At 41.0% G+C, this 11,694-nt stretch overlaps 1 protein-coding gene across 9 annotated transcripts in view; it reads right to left on the bottom strand.

Moving 5' to 3' along the window:
• Positions 1–11,694, bottom strand: part of Osbpl6 (oxysterol binding protein like 6) — a 194,222-nt gene that overhangs the window by 89,832 nt on the left and 92,696 nt on the right. For all 9 annotated transcript variants that reach the window (XM_031370696.1, XM_031370699.1, XM_031370702.1 and 6 more), the window contains exon 2: positions 7,664–7,832. The gene's annotated coding sequence lies outside the window, so the exon portion shown is untranslated. The remainder of the gene's footprint in view (positions 1–7,663; positions 7,833–11,694) is intronic.

Below are 11,694 nucleotides of genomic sequence, written 5' to 3'. Positions count from 1 at the left end.
TCTCTCTCTCTCTCTCTCTCTCTTCCCTCTCTCTCTCACACACACAAATAAACAAGAAAAAAGCCTACTTTTCTAATCAGCATTAAGCTTTTTTTAAAAAAATATCTGTCAATCATGCATTATTTGAATGGAACATAAATACTGCTCCCTTGCTTCACTTCTGCCTTTGAAGTAATATCTGAAAATATACCTGTTCAAAGATGTTTATTTCAAAAAACCCATTTGTTTCTTGATTAGTTTAAAAACTTGTGATTCTAAGGCAAGAATATTCATGGAATAAACTAATACATTTATTCTAAGTTTAGATATCCTGTGAAGACAGTAGGAAAAAAAATCAAGGAAAATACAAACTAAATCAGGAAATCTTGGCCATGTCTCGGCCATGACAATGTCAAGGTGAATGCTGGTAATTCTTTTTTTTTTTTTCCTTCTTGAAGATTTCATTATTATTGGCTGTAGACAGAAGAGCTGTCCCTGAAGTCATGAAAGCAGGAGAGCTGGCCCAGCCCCTCAAAGGCTGCAGCACTCAGGAGTACAGCCCCTGCACCTTGCCTGGGCTGCATAGCAGAGCTGGCCCTGGTGGTGTGGGGGGGTCTTTATACTTTATGTCTAGTGGTGCAGTAAGTCTTATAACTATAAGAACAATATTCATGGGAAAGATGTGGCAATGTACTCATTAAATTACGTGAATAAAATAAAGTGAAATTAAAATAAAAAGGAAGTTTTCCAGACTGCTGAGAAAAGGAGGTCCTGGCTGAGCATGGTGGAGCACACCTTTAACTCCAGCACTCAGGAAGCAGAGGCAGGTGGATCTCTGAGCTTGAGTCTATCCTAGTCTACACAGAGAGTTCCAGGACAGTCAGAAAAAGACTCTGTCTCAAAAATCAAAACAAAACAAAACAAACATCTCTGCAAAAAGGGGTAAAATCCTCAACTTGTTAATAGAGTTCAATTCCCAGCACCCAGATAGCTGCAGACACTGCATACATGTAGTGGACATACATACATATACATGTATATACATACACATGTATATGCACATACATGCATACATATGTACATACATATACATACTATATACTTACACAATACATACACATACATACTATATATATATACACATACATATACACATACACACATACATACATAAAATATTGGCATATGTATACATAAAATAACAGTAAATAGATCTTATTTTTAAAAGGGAAAGGAGACTTTGCCTAGTCTAAACATAAACAATGGGACCTAAATCTAGACATCCATAATAATAGGTTCCTAACATCCACAGCCATTCTCCCCTCCCTTTCTGGTGTACGTATGGCTTCTTCATTTATTTAAACCTGAGGTACACTATACTTGATGCAAAAATTTGGAATTTCTTCACTTGAATTTTTCTGTTTCAAGTGTTTTATTTTGGAGCAACTTCAGATTTGCAGAAAATTTTCAAGAACATTCCAGAACATTCCATGGATCTGTCTTCCAGGACACTCTCCAGTTTTCACCAGCTCATCAGAAATCGAAATAAACTCAAACACCAAGCCTGCAGTTACTGTTGAAGTAAACTCTACCATACCTGCCAATTTAAAAAGCATGAATATTTAGTCAGCAAACTGCCGTTTAGTTCTCAATTCCAACATTAACTCTGAATGGGTACCGCACCTGCCATGTTCTAGCACACTATTGTTTTCACTTCCTCCATAGCACCTGTCTCGGTAGTTACATCACTGGGGTACCAGCTTACTATCAACCCTTGGAAGCTTTACATTTCGTCCCCTCGATGCCTCTCTCACAACCCCAGGGTTCACACCAGTGTTTGGTTGACATTGAACAAATACTCAGTAACCTTGGGTAAAAATGAAAGAATGAATGAGTGCTTATGTGGATGAGTAAATTGTGTGTGTGTGTGTGTGTGTGTGTGTGTGTGAGAGAGAGAGAGAGAGAGAGGGAGAGAGAGGGAGAGAGAGAGAGAGAGAGTGTGTACTAGGGAAGACATAAGGTGCATAATAAAAGGTACATCCATTGAGATGACTCGCAGTCCTACAAGTCTAACCTTCTGTTAGCAGCCATGCACAGCGGAACTGCAGGAAGCCTGTGTGTTAGTCACTGCGCCGTCACTCACAGGAACACCACTTAGCACTGCTGCTTTGAAAGCCAGCTCTTTCAAAGTCAATCTGCGCTGCTGTGTTGGCTCACTCAAACAGTATTTCCTGGCCTTATTCATTTGATACACCAACCAAGTCGACGAGATAAAGTTTAAATAATGCTCCAAATTAGAATAATTAAAACATGAATCATTCTCTGTAAAAATGCATTTGGAAAAAAAATATCCACAAATAGCAGACACAGTTGTGATTCAGAACAAGGCAATTGGAGAAGCCAATTAAACGGTGACAAGGCGAATGAGGCATCGGCCCTCTCCTCACTCCCACTGCCAGCCTCCAAGCCCAAAGTTCAAGGAATTAACTGTCAGGTTGGAGGAAGAACGAAGAAGCAGGAAACAAGGACGACTTTTCCTGTTTTCTATGAATCCTTATATCTTCCCACAGTCAAGTGGTATAAAATGTATCCAGAAATCAAAATCCTTCATCACATGACTGATCCAAAGAAGATCCAGAAAAAAAAAATAAATTATTGATTTACCAAATTTAAAAAAACAAAAAAACAAGGGGATGAACATGCAACAACTTCAGAATTCTCCGCTACCTTTGGAGAATGACTCTTTCTCCTGTCTGGAGCTGCCCTGTGAGGGAGAGTGGACACTAACAAATGAACTCAATATGGCACAAATTGATCCCAAGAGTCCAAGGCCACTCTCTTTGGAACATCCCCAGGTTATGATGTAATGAGTTTAAATACCTCAAATTCTCTGTCAAAGTAAAGATTTAATAGAATAACTCTCAATGCCAAGAAGCACGTTCAATATTAACACCAAAAGGAGGTTGAAGGAAGAGAATTCATCTTCTGACTCCATAGATGAATTTGAAAGCACTCATAATGCTAATAAATGTTTGAAAAACCTAACCTTACAGTTAACTTCTTTCTCTACAAAAAAGTTCAGCAATGATTAGTCATTTAAGGCCAAGATTATTAATTTGTAACTATTTTATATAACCAAAAAATAATAATTTCATATTATTTTGAACTAAAGATTATTCAATGGAAAGAAATATATAGTTAAATTTTACTAAAACTCCATAATGCTTACTCAAGAAAATCCATATGAATTCTTAATTTTAATGTATGCATTTGCTATTGGGCAAAGCGATGAGTCAGAGAAAAATTTGACAGAATGAGTCAGAGATTGGACACGTCCAACTCACACAAGAACAGCAGAGGAGAGAGAAGTAGAGAGAGAGAGAAAAAGAGAGAGAGAGAGAAAGGGAGGGAGGGAGGGAGACAGAGAGAACACAGGAAGGAGAGGGAGAGAGAGGGAGAGAGGAAGAGGGGGAGAGGGAGAAAGATAGATGTGTGGTGTGTGGAGTGGTATGTGTGTATATGTGTGGGTGTGTGGATGTGTGTGGGTATATGTGTGGCAGTTTTACCATGACAGTTTTACAGAGACAGGTTACAGAGAGAACAAGCTAGACATAGGTAAAAACAGAAGGAACCAGAGAATGAGAAAAAGCCAGAAGATTAGGACATATCGCCAAAGTTAGTTTGAGGCTAAGCAGAGAAATTCTGTCAGAAGCTGAGAGACGATAGATTGAATCAGTCAGCTTGGAAGATTAGATTGTCCAGAGACTAGAAACCTCCAGGTCTGGGCCTAGGGATAGATAGAACAGAGGAAGAGGCAGTCTGGGATCAGCCCAAGTGTTAGCACACCTTGAGTACAGCTCTCATCGGTCCCTTTATCTGAGGGAAAAAATAACAACAATTACATCTGGCAAATAAAAGTTACTTTTACAACTGGGTGCTACAAAATGGACTGCAAACATTGGTGACTCTCAATGCTCAGATATTGTTTTTAAAGTCCGTTTGGGAATGACAAAACCAAGGTTCCTAGGAACAGTGAGTGCACACACTCGAGAGGAGCTGAGGCAGCCTGTGACTGCAACAAAAATTAGGGCCAAAGAAACCAACATATCAAGTGTGCTCCCAGGATGCTCTGGACTAGTTCTGGGCTCGTACCGGTTTGTGATGAGTGAGTTGTGCATGAAAGAGTTCACTGTGACTTGGTGTAACAGGCTCTCTTTTGCATCCGTACACATGGGAGCCAACCTGAAGGGCTCCAAAGAACAAAGCAAGTTTTATTTGAGCATCATCAATAACACCAAAAACTGCAACAGATCAAATATATATCAATATCTATATACATATACATATATATATATAAATATTGAAAATCAATCAATGTGCAATTAAGCTTTTGAAAAAAATGAGAATTCTCTAAAAATGCAAAAAAAAAATTTAAATAAAAAAAACTCCTCTACTTCTTACCTTGGAAGAAACTGATGCACCAGTTTTAAAATTGTCAGTTATAAGGGAAAAATCTGAAGTGCCTATCCTGTTGTTCCTTAATACACTTCTTCAGGGTCAGCAACCATTAGCCAAGGAGAGACGTGGTTTGTTAATGAATCCCAAAAGTAGGTATAGAAGAAATGCTAGGTGGAAAGGAAGAATCACCATTTTACCATAGCTAACTGAATGATGTATTCAGGCAATAAATCTCGGTAAGTAAAATCTGTAGGTTAACGAATCCTGATCACGGTGTTGGACTAGGACATTCTCCCTGAAGCCACCCAGCATAGGGCAGCATAGGGCAGCCCAGCCCTCTGTACCTCCCAGGGGGCATGTCCAGAGGCATGCATCAGTGCAGAAGCAGAGCTCCTGTCTCTGAATACCAGCGAGATCTGACTTCTAAGATGTAATAAACTTAGATCACAGAGTAAAGAGTAACACCAACAGCTGAGCTTAGTACCTGGAACCTTCTATTGCCCAAGCAGTTCAGTTTCCTCAATAGGGGAAGGGCTTGAAAAAAAGGGGAGGGGATATTCTAGATAAAAGTCAAGAGACCAATTAACCAAATGAAATATGAGCTTTGTGTTGTTTATCTGTTAAAAAAACTGAACCTTTTGAGACAGACTCTTACTGAACCAGAGATCACTGCTTGGCCAGGCACTGCCTCTCCAGAGCTAGGATCCAGATGTGAAGAGCCATCTTCTACATTCGTACTGGGTATCTGAACCTAGGTCCCTCTATTTATGCAACACACATTTTACCAACTGAGCCATCTCCCCAGGCCCGAGTCTCACTTTACAAATAGTCTGTTCCTTGTATAGTTAAGTCACTGTTGAGCCAACCTGCAGATACAAACCCCCAAGTACTTTATTTCCATGAATCTAAATTTGGTAGTCAGAGGACTCATTGGCATTTCACCTGTGCATGTGGTCAAGTTCTAGCAGACATACTGACTTAAGAAATGAACTAGCACCCTGACCTTAAGCTATATTTAAAATTTAGTCATATTTCCCCCTTATTTGTGTCAGTGTTTGAAAATGGACTGCCTAGGTTTAAAATCTGTTTAAGAGACAGAACCAAATGAGTCATGGGGAAACTTCTGTAAATTGATTCAGTAAAATATTTTCTTCTTTCTTTCTTTACAGCAAACATTGTTTTGAGAGCATGTCAGTCTTCCACATTTGAGTTTAGCTAATGTGGACAGGGAAGTGGTATGCCCATAATGACTCATGAGATTAAATGATTCCATGACAAAGACCCATAGTTGAGTCCAATTTCAAATTAGCAGCAGTATTACTGAATGAATTTCAATTTACAACAGGATATTGATCAAGTTGTGGGGAAAGTCTTGACTAAATGCATCACACTGTACCTTCTGATGGCAATATCTCTCAGGGTCACAGTGTTGCACAGGTAAAGGGCACAGAAGTCATTCAAAGAAGAATCAGATCAATGAGTTGCTTTTACATCCTGGTACTGTGACAATTAAATCAAATAATGGAACTCTTATGTCATAAAATACTCAACTTTAAGATGACATAAAATACCCAACTTTAAGATGACAACACTGAGCCAGCGGTTGGGGCACACACTCTTAATCTCAACAGTTGGAAGGCAGAGGCAGACAGGTCTCTGAATTCAAGGGCAGCCTGGTCTGCAGAGTGAATTCCAGGACAGCCAGGGCTATACAGAGAAACCTTGTCTCAAAAAACCAAAAAACAAACAAACAAAAAAATGCCAACACTGTGTCTAAATAAAACAACTTAGGCTGCGTCCCTGTGCTAATCAGCTCTCTCAAGATCAATAGGCCATCCCACCTTGGAAAAGGCTTTCTTTTTTTCCAGGCAAATTTAATAAATCCCTAAGGGGACTTTTCTCAAAGCTCACATTTGATATAAAATAACAGACATTAAAATAATGGCCAGAATAAAGACAATCAGTTGTGTTGACATTCACAGAAGTGAGTTCACGTGAGAAAAGGGAAAAAATGGAGAGCTCTTAAATGGCACGGCTTTCAAGTAGGCGCCTGGCAGGTCCATTGATCTGTAGAACTAGTTGATTAACTATTGATGGGACTCTAAAGACTATCCGATAGTAATCATTAGGGTGGTAACAAGATCACACTGTACGTTTTCTAATAGAGGATTTCTGACTTTTTCTGTGAAATGTTTATATGTAGTAGACAGATTTTTAATTTTTTTTAATATATGAAAACATGGTCTAAAAATTGACCTCTATCCTATTAGTTTGCAAACCGTCATTCGAACGAATGTATCTATGAGCAGAAAGCTTTCCACATCATATGATTACACTAAATTACTCCTGAGCTTTGGTTCCTAAGCTCCCAAGAAGGGCCAGTCCATGCAGGAACAGGAGAGTGGTATTAGGATCCATGGAGAACGTATGATTACGTATGTCTACATAATCATCCCGCTATCGCCACCACTGCCTGCACCCAGAACAAGCAAGCGTGAGTGGACGGTCCGCAGCATGTGAACCTCCCCCAAGAGTAAGCACTAGCAGGACAGACTTCCACACAGGAAGGCAGAGTGGAGAGCAACGGTGCGGGGGAGGGGCGGTGTCCAGCGGCGGAAGGCCAAACTCACATGGCCTGAGCTATCAAATGGAATATATGAATTGGCACTAACAATTCAGTAAGTGCCAATGCCAAAACCAACAAGCAGACCATAAAACCATGCTCATCATTTTAGTCTCCTGGGCAAAACCAGAACCAAGTTCTGTTTACAAAAATTAAAATTTAAAAATAAATAAAACAAAACAAAACAAAAAACAGAAAAGAGTTTTAATGTACACATGATGATACAGAGTGCTGTCTGCATGCAAGCATATGAGGAAGCCGAAGGTAACCCTGCAGCCATGTTTATCATGAGGTCTACAAGCTAACACTCAAGAAGTGAAGGGTAATGTCTTGCTTCCACATGACAGACTGTAGCTAGAAATATACAAGTTAACCAATACTTTTGAACGTTTACGTCCTTTCCTTTAAAAGAAAGTCAAATGGAACTTTTTCCTGAGATGACTAAACATAACGGGGATTGTGATGGGCTATTTTAAGATCGATATCCGAGAGGGTATAAAGAAGCGCCTTGCCATGACACGGAGACGTGTCATTATGGTTGGTGTTATTCAGACTGTCTGATCCACCCTGCATTTGCTGGAGGTGTGTGTTCTTCACACTCACCTTTGGCTTGTGTCAAAGTCTTCTAGCTTGGCTGCAGCATTACAGCGGCTTCTCAGTGGATCGCCCTCGGATGCCTTCAGCTAGGCTTGCTCCTCCTCTGCAGTCTCTCAGCCCTATTGACACTGCTGGTGCCTTAACTGTCTTCTTTTGTTGGTTTCCCAGCAAGAACCTGGAAAAGAGCAATGACAATCACACAGGGCATTCCCACAGAACGTCCACGACACGCTCCGGAAGATGCCTCCCAACAGCTCTCTGGATGAGGAGGCTTGGACCCGCCATTTCGGCTTTTATTGCCTCGGCTCTGTCTTACCTAGCCGCAAAGACATGACCACTGCCCTCCTCAGTGCTCACATTGCTGATTCACACCTGCACTCTGCCCAGAGTCTTGAGAGAGAACCCTTCAGGTGACACAGCGAATGCTCTCAGTGAGGACAAAGTCCATCAGTCGGTTGTCTAGAAGCAAGCTCAGCTTCCCATTGAAATGTGAATACTAGGCAGTACTTTACAGTTAACAGACTTGAATCGAGATCACCATGACAGCTCGTGAATCTCCTGATAAGACACAGGTGTCGTCTCCAATTTGCCTTTCAAGAGTAGACCCGCTGCTGACCGTACTATCACAGAATACAATTTTCAACTTGCTGTTATCTCTCAGGAAACCAAAATACACAGACTGAGAGAACAAATGTTTACTTTAAGGATAAAGGAAAAAGCCAGTCCCAAAGCAGATGCCTCACAATTACACCAGGTGCCCTCTGACCCTGAAACACAAAGGCAGCCCCTTTCCTCAAGCCACAGACCCCTCTCGGGAGGGGCAAGCTCTACACAGCACAACAAGTATTCATCAAGGTAGATGCTATGATCCACACCAATACTCCCAGTTCCTAAGAGGCTGAGACAGGAGGATTTCGATTTTGAGGTCAGCCTGGGTTCCACAGTAAAATTTTGTCTCGGGGGAAAGAAAAAGTAAGTGAATATAAACAAAAACTATTTGGGGGGGAGGGTTAATTATATGAAAGTGTATCCCTACCCACTCTGTTTTTAATAGACCATGGCCTACTGAAACTGGAAAAGAGGCCTGCCTGTCCACCCTCAATACTCTGGATGGACTGCCTCTTCCTGGCTCTTCTTTTTTTGTAGGGGAGGATTAAGACAGGGTCTTATTCTGTAGTCCACATTGAGCTGAAACTTCTGGAGATCCTCCTGCCTCAGCTTCCTAAGTGCTGGCATTACAGGGAGCCACCATGTCCCACTTGAGCACTTTGTGGGATATCTTTCTGCCCAAAAAGCATTTCTTCCAAATTCCTCTCCATCTCTTGAATCAAAAATAAATCTATTACGTGTTATATTTTGTAGATCTAAGCAAACTTAGCAGTAGATAATGCTGATGTCATAGACGGAGTGTGGTTAATATCCACCAAGATTTTAATCTGTGCTTGGCATGGCATCTTTGTACTTTTGGCACACAGGACTCCATTCATGCCCTTTAATCTCACATAATTAATTGTAGGCAGATGGTGAAATCTAAATTTTCAGAATAGAAACTCTACTATCTACCTTCTTGCTTTCCCCAGTGATGGATTCTGTCAAGCTTCTGGCACAAGAGGGAGAGGGAGTATATTAGAGTCCTGTGCTATACGGAAGTCCCGTTGACTCTCCCCTACCCCATCATCTTCCCTAGACATTCTTTTCGACTTCTTATTATTCCCAAAGTGGAAAGGTCAAAAACAGAGGATCACGTGATACAGTCAGGATTTCTGATCCTTCCCTCCATTCCACCACTAAAATTCAGCAGAGAAGATGGTGATGCAGAGTGAGGCTTGGGGCCCCCAACTAAGAACATTCTTTCGTTCCCACATCCTCTATGTATCCTCACAGCCTGTGCAAAGCAGGCCCAGGCCCAAGGAACACTTTCCCACTTCTCCATTTCCTTCTCCTATCCTCTTGCCAAAGCACCCTTCAGAATCTCTCTCTAAAGCTCAGTCCCTGGCTAATTCATCTCTCTTCTCAACTCCCCTTCCCTGGGGCTTTTGGTCTAGTCTCCTCCTGTGAGGTCACCCTGCTCTCAGAGTGACTTCTCTTCATATCTAATTCCCACCACTGAAAGTACACTCTCAGAAGCAGGGAGCAGATCTCAAATACCCCATCCAGACCCTAACACATACACAGCATGGGCCAGAGGGCAGGCTTTTGTACTGTTGTGCAATGCCAAGATCAAGGCATTTTGGCTTGTTTTAAGACTGTTTATTAGTGTTCGTGTAGATATCTGCTGTGGCCTTCCAGGGGACTGAGCACTCTGGGTTAAAATTATTACACACTTCAGACATAAACAAACATCTCTGAGAGCCACAAATTAATGGATATTATGGCTGTACATATTAATTGATGAGGACAGCCAGAGAGCTATACGGTAACATGTGCACTCTAAATTCCCCGGTGAATAATATCTTGTTTTGTTTTGTTTTTAAAAATTGTTCACCAAGTGACAAGTCACCTTTATTTTAATTAAGAACCTGCCCAGAGTTTCACGTTGCATAGAAACTGCACACAGGGCAGAAGTCCAAAGGTGAGAAGTCTATAGAGTTTGAGTCTGGCTGCTCCTTGTGAGAGCACCTGTGGGAGATTAATTCTTAAAGCTCAGTTAAGAACTATGCCCAAGGCAGAGATAGGCATGGTTCTTTTTACAAGCAGAACCCAATTGATGCTTTAACAAGAACAGCCTATTTGCTTTTTATCTATCGACACTGACAGAAGGAATCATTTTCTAATTTAATAACAACTTCTGCAGTACAAAAGGGCTCCTGACACCTCCCTCCTGAGACAGTCATTAACTGCAAGTTTTAAAGGTTGAAAAGTTGATATGAACAAAATCTCCCACACCAACCAATACTCAAGTAGGAGCCTCTGGAAGATCTCGTTGAGGAGTTTAGTGACTTGGCAATGATTCCGAGCGGCTCACTCAGGAAGCCGAGGATCAGCTTTGTCCCCTCAGCCCTGTGACTAATACTCCCACAGCCTGCATTCTGCCCACCAGACATCATGTTCTTGTCCAGTACATTCTCCACTCTTCTTATTTCTCAATCGAGCTGATCAGGAATGTAGATGAACTCCATCAAAGACTAGACTACCGTGAAGCTAGTAGGCAAACATACATAACACAAGAAGACTAGAAAAATCAGGATCCATAGCTCTGTAAAATAACAAAGGGAAGTTTCATAAACATGGTTAAAACAATAAAGATCATCACAGTAGTCAGGAAAGGGCTTCACTCAGTAATCTACAGGACAAGTTCATTTCACAACAACATGAGGACACTTGAGACTCTGAATGCTTTCTCTAAATGTGCGGTCATGGGTTTTGGCTCAATGTCTGCTTTACTTCCATAAGGACGCATTGGTCTCAATTTTAGCATCCTATCTTACTTCCCGCTAGACACTCTACAAGACCTTACTTGACTATGTTGTGTTGTCTGTTGTCACCGCCAACTGAAAATTGCTGGTATGATCAGCACGTTGCTTTTTCCACCATAGCAGTATGTTGACAAGAAACTGAAATCCCTTCTCCTCCTACCAAGGGTACAGCAATCCAGTAACTTTAATGGAAATAATTGTGCTGGGGTAACTTCCCAGAGATGAAAAACACAAATTCTTGTAACTTTTACCTAACAAGTAGGCTTTGCAGAAATGTAGCTAGTGAAATTGATGCAACTATGCATCACAGAAGTTAAAATCCACCAGCTGAAGGAACATACCAGAGCTTTCCTATCTGCCAATAAATAGTATTAACTGACCCACTGAGTAGTAAGTCCCTTGTGTAGTTATTTATATACAAAACCACAGAATGAGGAAGAGTTAGAAGTATAAAAGCAAGTAAAAAAGAATGAAGCTTCAGATCACAGGACAAGGTAGGCAGGTAATCTTTTTAAGCTCCAAAGCAAAAAATGTGTTGTAATATTCACAGAACGGAAATGTGAATTCTAGCTTGGAATTTGTATGCAAGGCTGAGCAAGAAGACAGAGAAAGTTACAAAAA

Source organism: Mastomys coucha, unplaced genomic scaffold (assembly GCF_008632895.1).
Source record: "Mastomys coucha isolate ucsf_1 unplaced genomic scaffold, UCSF_Mcou_1 pScaffold15, whole genome shotgun sequence".
NCBI lineage: Eukaryota > Metazoa > Chordata > Mammalia > Rodentia > Muridae > Mastomys > Mastomys coucha.
The sequence above is the reverse complement of the archived record's forward strand: the minus strand, read 5'-3'. Positions and strand labels throughout refer to the sequence as shown.